The sequence below is a fragment of the Cervus canadensis genome, chromosome 21 (assembly GCF_019320065.1).
Source record: "Cervus canadensis isolate Bull #8, Minnesota chromosome 21, ASM1932006v1, whole genome shotgun sequence".
NCBI classification, from domain to species: Eukaryota; Metazoa; Chordata; class Mammalia; order Artiodactyla; family Cervidae; genus Cervus; species Cervus canadensis.
The window spans coordinates 31336352-31347616 of record NC_057406.1 but is presented as its reverse complement, the minus strand read 5'-3'; positions in this window follow the sequence as shown (position 1 = coordinate 31347616).

Sequence of the window (11265 nt, the reverse complement as noted above, 5' to 3'; positions counted from 1 at the left end):
CTGTTAGTATTTTTCAAACTTCTTGAGTTGAGAGTTTGGCTTACTTTTTTAAAATGAAACTTCGCTTAAAGGACTGTTTCAACTGTATTATGCATACTTCACCATGTAAATTCTCATCAGTCATCAATTCTAATTCTCTCTCCATTTTCTTAATATTTTGTATTTTCTATAAGGGTTTTACAGAAATATTGACTTCCAGCTATATGGACATTTAAAAGTATTCATTTATTATTGTTAGGGGACTGATATAGTCAGTATGATCTTGTTCTTTGGAAATTATTAGAATTTTATCAGTCACAGTTTGGTGTACATTCCTTGGATTTTTTACAAGAATATATACTTCCTACTTAATGAATAAATCTATGTATATATGTGTGTTTACAATATATAAATAATATATGTGGCATCTATAAAACTTTATATCCAATAATACATTTTATACATGAATTTAAGCAAATTAATTCTCCTATTCTAATCCTCAACATTTAACTTTGTCTCTTTGACTTAGCTTCTGAGAAGAAGGAAATTAAAATCTCCAGCTATGATTACTTAACCTTCTGTCTCATCTTATAAATCTATCATTTATTGCTTTGTATATTTTAAATCTATACTTTTAGATATATGTGTGTATGTATGAACATAATATCTTATTTATTTGTTTTTCCTTTTGCCATTTATAACATCACCCTTAATGCTTTATGACCTTAGTCTTGAATTCTATTTCTCTGATATTAAAGCTGTTTCCTGAAAGTATTTATTTTAGCTCAATTTTTAAAATATTTGTCTATTTACTTACTTATTTGGCTGCATCGGGTCTTAGTTGCAGTATGCAAGATCTTCACTGCAGAACACAGACTCCCTCTCGGGCTCAGTTGCTCCGAGGCGTGTGGGATCTCAGTTCCCCAACCAGGGATGGAACCTGCATCCCCTGCATTGCAAAGCAGATTCTTAACTACTGGACCACCAGGCAAGTCACTTTAGTTCATATTTATCTAGCGAATATTTTTTATCTAGCAAATATTTTTTACCTAGCAAATATTTTCACTTTTTAAAAACTTCTGTGTCTTATAGACAATATACTGCTATACTTTTAATAAAATTAGGTATTTCTCACCATCTTATATTTTCTGTTCACTCCATTTTTATACTTTCTCCCTACTTTACTTTCTTCTGGTCAGTAAGTAAAATTTCTTCTGCTAAAAAATGATTTTACGCATGTTACTTCCATTTTCTGGTGGATATCCTTACCTGAGTAAGACCCATATTCTTGTACTTTTATTCACAGCAATAGTCTAAACTTTCAGTACTTAGGAATATCTTCCTATAGAAAAAGCTCCTTGACACTAGTCTTGGCAATGATTTTCTGGATATAACACTAAAGCACAAGCAACAAAAGCAAGAATAAATTGGTGGGACTACATCAAACTAAAAAACTTTGCACAGCAAAAGAAACAGCAAAACAAAAGGCAACCTGTGGAATGGGGGGAAATATAGACAAATCATATATCTGATAAGGGGCTAATATTCAAAATAAATAAGCAAATAATACAACTCAATAGCAAAAATACAAATTATCTAATTAAAAGATGGGCAAATGACCTTAATAAACATTTTTCAAAAAAAAAACCTCATGCCTTAGGTACAGGCATAAAATGTTCAAAATCACTATTCATCAGGGAAATGCAAATCAAAATCATGAGATGTCACTTCTTATCTGTTAAGATGTCTATTATCAAAAAGTCAAGAGATAAAAAATGCTGGCAAAGGTGTAGAGTAAAGGGAACCCTTCTATACTACTGGTGAGAATGTAAATTCGTGTAGCCACTATGGAAAACAGTCTGGAGTTTCCTCAAAAAGTTAAAAACAGAATTACCTTATAATCCAGCAATCCCACCTCTGGCTATATATTCAAAGGTAATGAAATTACTATATCAAAGACATACCTGCACCCTCAAGCTCACTGCAGCATTATTTAAATAGCCAAGACATGGCAACATAGTTGTCCATTGATGTATTAATGAATAAAGAAGTTGTGGTGTATACATATATATATATGTATATACACAATTGGAGAAGGAAATGGCAACACACTCCAGTAGTCTTGCCTGGAGAATTCTATGGACAGAGGAGCCTGATGGGGTACAGTCCATAGTGTCACAAAGAGTTGGACACGACTGAGCTACTGTAACTCACACTTATATATACAATAGAATACCATTCAGCCATAAGAACAGGGCCATGCTGCCATTTTTGATAACATGGATGGATCTTAAAGCATTATGCTACATGAAGTTAGTAAGACAGAGAAAGATACTGTTCTGTTCAGTTCAGTTCAGTGGCTCAGTCATGTCCGACTCTTTGCGACCCCATGGACTGCAGCGCCCCAAGCTTCCTTGTCCATCACCAACTACCAGAGCTTGCTCAAACTCATGTCCCTTGAGTCAGTGATGCCATCTAGCCATCTCATCCTCTATCATCCCCTTCTCCTCCTGCCTTCAATCTTTCCCAGCATCAGGGTCTTTTCCAATGAGTCAGTTCTTCACATCAGGTGACCAAAGTATTGGAGTTTCAGTTTCAGCATCAGTCCTTCCAGTGAATATTCAGGACTGATCTCCTTTAGGATGGACTGGTTGGATCTCCTCGCAGTTCAAGGGACTCTCAAGAGTCTTCTCCAACACCACAGTTCAAAAGCATCATTTCTTCGGTGTCCAGCTTAAAAAAAAGAATTAAACTCATTGAAACAGAGTAGAATGACGATTATGAGAAGCAGGGAGCGGGGGAAATTGATGAAGATGGTGGAAGAGTATACAAACATAATTATAAATTATAAATTCTGGGGATCTCAGTCCTGGGTGTTCATTGGAAGGAATGATGTTGAAGCTGAAACTCCAGTACTTTGGCCACCTGATGCAAAGAGCTGACTTATTGGAAAAGGCCCTGATGCTGGGAAAGACTGAGGGCAGGAGGAGAAGGGGACGACAGAGGAGGAGATGGTTGGATGGCATCACCAACTCAATGGACATGGGTTTGGGTGGTCTCTAGGAGTTGGTGAAGGACAGGGAGGCCTGGCATGCTGTTGTTCACGGGGTCACAAAGAGTCAGACACGTCTGAGCGATTGAGCTGAACTAAATGTCCAACATGGTTCACTGTACTGCGTTGTATACTTGAAAGTTGCTAAGAGAATAAATCTTAAAAGTTCTCACCACTCCAAAAAAAAAAAAGTAATAATAATAATGGTAACTAAGTGAAGTACTGGATGTGTTAACTTACTGTGGTAACAATTTTGCAATGTATACTCCATATGTCATAAATTCAAACAATGCTATACGTTACTTATATCTCAATAAAGCTAGGGGGATATTTTCCCACAAAATTAAAAAGTATTTTATCATACCTTTCCTCTGGTTGATATATCACACCTTCTACCCATGGACATGTGGATATATCTTAGAATTTAGTTCTGAATTAAAATGATATGCTTTTGTTTCTTTATGAAGAGACTTTTCTTGTTTGGATCATAATAAATTTTCTAAATTATTTATAACCCATACTTCACATATCACTCAACTCATTCTCCTGGATTTACTTCTCTCCTTCCTGGAATATTTCTTCCAAAAGAGTTTTAAAATATGGTCTTTGTGCATCATCACGTCTAAGGCTGTGTCATGTCTGAAACTTTATCATGATCTTGCATTTAAAGGATAGTTTGCTGTTGTTGTTTAGTCCCTAAGTCGTGGCCAGTTCTTTGAGATCCCATGGACTGCAGCATGCTAGGCTTCCCTATCCTTCACTATCTCCCAGAGTTTGCTCAAAGTCATGTCCATTGAGTAGGTGATGCTATAAAATTATAGTTTGAATAGACTTTAGAATTAGAGCTGGGCTGAAATCCCCATTCCACCACTGCCTGTGCTACCTTGAACAAATTGTTTTACATCTGTGAGCTCTCTTCCCTCATTTGTAATGAAAGAGTGTTAATGTCTAATATACAACACTGTCACCAGAGCTGGTGATACATGCAACATAACTAAAATATTGTATTACAAGGTGTTTATAAATGCTAATTGCTTTTTTTAATGGCTTCCCTGGGGGCTCAGGCAGTAAAGAATCTGCCCGCAATGTGGCAGACCCCGGTTTGATCCCTGGGTCAGGAAGATCCCCTGGAGAAGTGAATGACAGCTCACTCCAGTATTCTTGCCTAGAGAATTCCATGGACAGAGGAACCTACCAGACTCCTCTTTTAAATAGTTTGAGGTTATTATTATTCTTTTTAATAGTTTAAGGCTATTTTTCTTTAACATGTTGACACAATTACTGCATTATATTCTTGCCTCAAGTATCACTATTGAAAAGTCTAATTTCAATCTGATACTTTGAATTTTGTGGATCTAAAAACTTTCAGAATTTTAAAATTTTCTCTTTGAATTTGATGTTTTTAAATTTCACACCTCCAGGTAAGGTTTTCCTTATTTATCCTATCTTGTACTCCATAAGCTCTTTTGTATAACTAATGTTCATTTTTTGTTAATTGTGGAAAATGTGTTGTCACTATTTCTCAATTGTTTCCTCACCCTATTAAATTTCCCACCTCTCCAGTCTTCCTGGGAGAAGGCAATGGCAACCCACTCCAGTACTCTTGCCTGGAAAAGCCCATGGACGGAGGAGCCTGGTGGGCTGCAGTCCATGGGCTCGCTGAGAGTCGGATGCGACTGAACGACTTCCCTTTCACTTTTCACTTTCTTGCATTGGAGAAGGAAATGGCAACCCACTCCAGTGTTCTTGCCAGGGACAGGGGAGCCTGGTGGGCTGCCGTCTATGGGGTCGCACAGAGTCGGACACGACTGAAGAGACTTAGCGGCAGCAGCAGCCAGTCTTCCTGAGACTCCACCAGAGGTATATTCTCATTTATCCTCCTTATCATAACTTTTTATTTTCTATTTTTCTTTTTTATTAATTCTTTCATGTGTCTTGTGGGAGATACTCTTACATTAACTTTCCAGTTAACTAATTTTTTCTTTGCCTCTACCCTTCATGCTATTTATCCTTCATTGAAATTCTTTATTTCAGCTGTTATAATTTTTATAGCCAGTGTTTCTACTTCGCTCTTTATTATAACTGCTCCTTCATGCTTTATGTAACCAAAATGCTTTCATCTCTTTAATGACATTTATTATATTTATTTTAAATTCTTTATCCATCTGTTTCATTCATTCTGATTGGTTTATGATAGATAATCTCAATGTTTTCTCTCTTTAGGCATAGGGTGCTTCTCAGCTTTTGGCAAAATGATGATTATTTTACCCTAGAAGAATTACCTGTATTAGCCAAAGCATGAGAAGGGCAAAGTTTAGGCTTCTGTTTGTTCTCTTCATAAGTTTATGAAGAACGGGTGACCACACTCCAAGTCACGGAGCTCCATGTATTGACTTTCTATTTATTGCCCTCTTACCTGTGACCATAGCTCTTTACTATCTGTAAGTGAAAGTCGCTCAGTCATCTTTGCGACCCCATGGACTATACAGTCCATGGAATTCTCCAGGCCAGAATACTGAAGTGGGTAGTCTTGCCCTTCTCCAGGGGATCTTCCCAACCCGGGAATCGAACACAGGTCTCCCACACTGCAGGCGGATTCTTTACCAGCTGAGTCACAAGGGAAGCTCAAGAATACTGGAGTGGGTAGCCTATCCCTTCTCCAGTGGATCTTCCCAACCCAGGAATCGAACCAGGGCTTCCTGCATTGCAGGCAGATTCTTTACCAACTGAGCTATCAGGGAAGCCCCTTACTATCTGAGCCATCAGGCAAGTCCTTTGTGACCCCAACTGTTAAGGAATGCTTCCTCTCATATTAAAACTGCTCTCTTCTGAGGGTTTTCTTCCTTTGATATATTGATCTAAGTTGAGTATGGAGGGATGGGGAAATAAAGAGGAAGAAATGTTTAGGGACAGCAAGTCATTCTTTTGTTATCTGCTCCTCACTCAAGCCAGTTTCTGGCACTGCCATAATGTTGCCCCACAAACTTTTGAGTTATCAGACTGACACTACCATATTTTCTGTTCTATAGTTATATGGGAGCAAACAATAATCTACCCAGAGATATGTATGCAGAGAGAAATATTCACAACCCAAAAGCTCCCTCCCAACTCATTACCAATACACACACACACACACACACACACCGTCACAACTACCTTCTTAAGTGTATCTCAGAATCGTTAATTTAGTTATTCACGCTGGTTTTTTTTCTCCACAGGGTTAGCTTGTGGAGGGAGTAGCAGTCAACAGTTGTTCATCATGTTGTTAGAACCTGTCTTTATTTTTCTACTGCATTAAATAGAAGAATTTTCCCAGTCTAATAAATAAATGAGAAAGCTGAATCTATTTTCATAATTTTCCTCAAAGTATGTTTCTACAAGTGTAAATGGACATGTTTCAATCTACTAGCAATGAAGGGTGGGGTAGAGAAGCTGTCCAAAAGAATACAGGGCTCAGTTTTCAGACAAGAGACTCAAAATGAGCTTTAGACTCCAGGATACGTTCCATGACATAAGAGTAGCAATTCCAAGGGATTTTCTCTGGAAGAACATAGTTTTCAGCCTATCTGCTCTAGATGCAGGCTCAGAAGTCTATCCTAAACAAGCCTTGAGTCACATCCCCAGAGCAAGTTACACCAGGAGGCTGCCATACTCAAGGTCACTTGAAAACCAATTAGAGGGTAAGTTACAGAAGACATTATAAGCTCCTTATCTGTAGAGCATGAGGAAATTGGTTTACTTGATAACTGGGACAACAAATTCTACTTTACCAACTTTCAAAGGACAGGGAATTTTTTGTTGTTGTTTGAGATAGTGAAAAAAGTGAAAGTGTTAGTCACTCAGTTGTGCCAACTCTTTGCCACTCCATGGATTGTAGCCTACCAGGCTCCTCTGTCCATGGAATTCCCCAGGGAAAAATACTGGAGTGGGTAGCCATTCCTTTCTCCAGGGGATCTTTCCCACCCAGGGATCAAATCCAGGTCTCCTGCAACTGCAGGCAGACTTTAAAGACAGAATCAATTATCAATTGCTGTGTAACAAATTACTTCAAAACTTGAAACAACAAACATCTATCAAACAAACAGCTTGAAACAACAAACATCTATTAATGTTATTTCTTAATTTCAGTGGGTCATGAATTCAATAGCAGCTTAGTTGATAGGTACAGCTTATGAAGTTCCAGGACAGATGGTAGGAAAAGCTGCAGTCATCTGAATGCTTGACTAGAACTGGAGGGTCAGCTTCACTTACATGGTTATCGACCAGAAGCCTCAGCCCTGTGCTGGCTGTTGGCAAAAGGCTTCATTCAGTTCCTCAGAACTTCGGCTGTTTGAGTGTCCTCACAATTTGCCTGCTGGCTTCCCACATAACAAGTAACGTGATAAAGAGTAAGGACGGAACCAAATGCCTTCTGACACCTAGTCTCATATTTCCAACATACTCCATTTGTTATAAGCAAGTCACCAAGTCTACCCCAAAATAAAAGGAATTAACTTCCTCTTCCTAAGGTGAAGGAAGGAATATTAAAGAATTTGTGGACCTTTTTTTTTAAAATCACCACTGAAACTTAGAATAGTACAAATAAATGATAGGTCTCCCTTGACCAACACAGGGTTTAACAAATCAAGTGCCACATCAAATTTTAGAGCTTTGTCAATCAAGTTAACAAAGAATTTCAAGGACGTAAAAGCAATAAGCCTTTTGTCATGATGTGGCAAATAGATATTATTCATTTCTCTAAACCTTTATAATACTGAAAAATGCTATTATAAGAACTCTAAGATGTTAGAGTCGATCAGAAAAAGTATCTAAAACTTCAAAATAAATCCAAAGATGCCAAAATCACTTTTCATTGTCATACTGGAGCACTAACAGATCTGTCCAAGGTTTATTTACTTTTCAAGGGGAACATATCTTTGTTTGACTCCTTACTTACTGTTCATTCAAGCCCAGACTCTACAAAGATATGTATTACTTTGTGAACTTTAGTCTGATAAGTGATGATTTCTCTCCATTAGAAAAATAACCCTAATGTTTATGATTTTATTGCTCTGTGAGATATGATGCATTTAGTCTCTTATTTAGCCAGCTTGTTGTATCATTCCTTTCATGACTGACTATATAAATCTTTGTTCCTTCAGTTCTTCTTTAAACCAGTTTTACCTTCCGGCTGGACCCCTCGTTAATGAGTTAAATAAACGTTGAGACATTCTTACTTTATTCTTGTACAGAGTCATGATTTTAGCTTTCTGAAAAATATAATCACCTATGAGCCGAGTCTATTTCACTGTGTTGTCCAAGAAGTACAACTTATGAGTTCTTTCCTCGTTCAGACATTTCTCTCGAGTCCTGGAGAAAATCCCAAGAGCAAAATAACTTTTCTGTCATGGACTGTCTGTTTCTTATCCTTCTGATTTTGTGTTTTTATTTTCACTTTTGGTTGCTAGTCTGTATTCTGTCCAATTTGAAGTTGGGGCCGTGTCTTCTCCCATCATCCAGCCATAGATTTTTAAATAGTGGACCATTAGGCCAATCTCAGTCTAGAGATTACCTTGTATATACATGAGTCTGCTCTGCATATATGCTTAGTTGCTCAGTCATGTCTGACTCTGTGACCCCATGGACTGTAGCCTGCCAGGCTCCTCTGTCCATGGGATTCTCCAGGCAAGGATACTGGAGTGGGTTGCCATTTCCTCCTCCAGGGGATCTTCCTAAACCTGATATCAAATCCACATCTCCAGTGTCTCCTGTATTGCAGGCAGGTTCTTTACCTGCTGAGCATTATTCACCAATGGTACAAAGACTGATTGGAAATCAGATTTTATAGTATGGCTCTGTCAATATAATGGGGATCCAGTCTTGGTCAGATGAGAGATGACAGATAATCTACAGTCTGTTTGATTTTTTGGTTTGTTGCTTTGTCTATGTGTGAACCTAATCCAATTAGGAAAAAGCTTTATGCTTATTGAAAAGAATCTCTCTGAGATCTAGACAGGTGAGTTTTTCATTTTTGTTTACTTTAGACCTGTGTCTGTAGTTATGGAATTGAAGCTACAACCCTTCTGTGTGTCTCTGTGTTGATAAATGAGAAAAGAATTCCTTTCACTGCATTACTGTGAAATATTTTCCTGCCTCTGGAGGGTAATAATACATTAAATTTTAAAACCTCAAATTAAAGAAGTTCTGTTTTATTTGGCTATAGAGAACTACAAGGGATTACACAATTTTAGAATTTCCAGAATTTTGATAATGCTCTGAATGTGCTAGCCTTTAAAAAAGCAAAAAATAGAAGCTTTCACAGAAACTGCTAGCTCAGAAGCATTTTTATATAATAATCCAAGTTCACACAATGAAAGTGAATTTTGCACAAATCACAATGAATTTTCTAATTTTCTTAAAAAGAGCTTCTTGTGGGGCTTCGCTGGTGGTTCGGTGGTAAAGAATCTGCCTGCCACTGCAGGAGACAGGGGTTCAATCCCTGATTCAGGAAAATCCCACATGCTGTGGAACAACTAAGCCTGTGGGCCACAACTATTGAGCCTGTGCTCTAGACCCCGGGAACCACAACTTCTGCGCCCTCCGGCTGCAACTACTGAAGCACGAGTGTCCTCTATCCTGTGCTCTGCAACAAGAGAAGCCCCTGGATTGAGAAGCCTGCACATCGCAACTCAAGAGTGGTCCCTACTCCCCACAACTAGGGAAAAGCCCGGGCAGCAACAAAGACCCAACACAGCCAAAAGTCAATATTACTAAATAAAAAAAATTTTTAAAGAGCTGTTTGTTTTTTCCCTAGTTTTATCAAAGTGAAGGATAGTGAAAGCATACCTTTTTAAAGATTTGTATTTACTTATCACAGAGGAACTAGGAATCTGAGGTTCTTAGATCTTTTATTTTTTATAAGTTCAGATAATATTGCTATTATGTAATTTTTACTTGAGGAAGATTACACTTCAACTGGGCTTCCCAGGTGGTGCTAGTGGTAAAGAACCTGCCTGTCAATGCAGGAGATGTGGTTTCAATCCCCGGGTCAGGAAAATCCCCTGGAGGATGGTATGGCAACCCACTCCAGTATTCTTGCCTAGAGAATCCCATGGACAGAGAAGCCTGGCAGGTTACAGTCCATAGGGTCACAAAGAGTCAGACACAACTGAAGCGTCTTAGTACACACGAATACACACTTCAACTAAATAATTATAATTCTGATGAATATTTTACATCAACAGTAATTATGTCCTGTACTGTGTCAGCTGAAACTTGTTTTCCAAGGTCTTTTTTTTTTTTTACTTTTAAGACAGAAAACTAATATTAAATTGAGTTAATAATTGGAATGCTCTTGGATACCTGACATAATATCTAAGTAAACATAGTTTTAATATATGTGTTTTCGTTTCTTTTTATTGCACATTGTAAACAGCTATACTTCTGAGCTGGTAACATATACATTTTTCCTACTTTAAGAAGGTATGAAAAGATGTGTATAGTTGTAAAACATTTGTGTGCTCATAAGTTTTGTGGTCTGCTAAAAGGTTGTATATCACAAACAGTTCACAATGAACTACCTCCAAAGTTTTTCTGATTAATAGAAGTGAGTTACTTAGGTTAAACACTGTATTGCTGAAGGTGTACTAGAACATTTAGGTACAAATGTGAAGGTAAGAAAATGCAGTATGTGTGAGTCCCCCACCCCCACCAAAGAAACAGAGTGGCTTTGTCTTAAAGTGTCTTGTTTCAGAACATGAAAAGGAATTATGAAAGGAAACTTAAATGAATTTAGAAAGTCATAGAAAATTAGAGCATAAACCCCATTTGCTTTGGTTTAAAATATGTGCAAACAATGAGTCAGAAAAGAAGAAATGAAATATGTAAAAGGAAAATCAGCAGAGTATGCTTAGTTTGATGCATTAATTTCAAAATAGAAGGCTTTCATGAAAGACTAGAATTAGGTTTTCTCTCTTAAAATGAAATGAAAAACTGTTCTCAGAGTAATTAGTCTGCTCTTAACAAGAGGTAGTAAAAAGAGAGTCCTCATATTCTGTTACCAGCCCAGAAATTCTGAATTTTGGTTGTAACAACAGAATTTTGGTTGTAACAGAAATTCTATATCTCAGCAGAATAACGTTCTGCATTTTGTGCTGCATTTTTATGCCCTTTATTATTTTCTAAAGCAAACAACAGAATCAGGAAACTTAAGACACACAATGGAAGTTATAAAATCTGAAGAAGATAGAGAATAA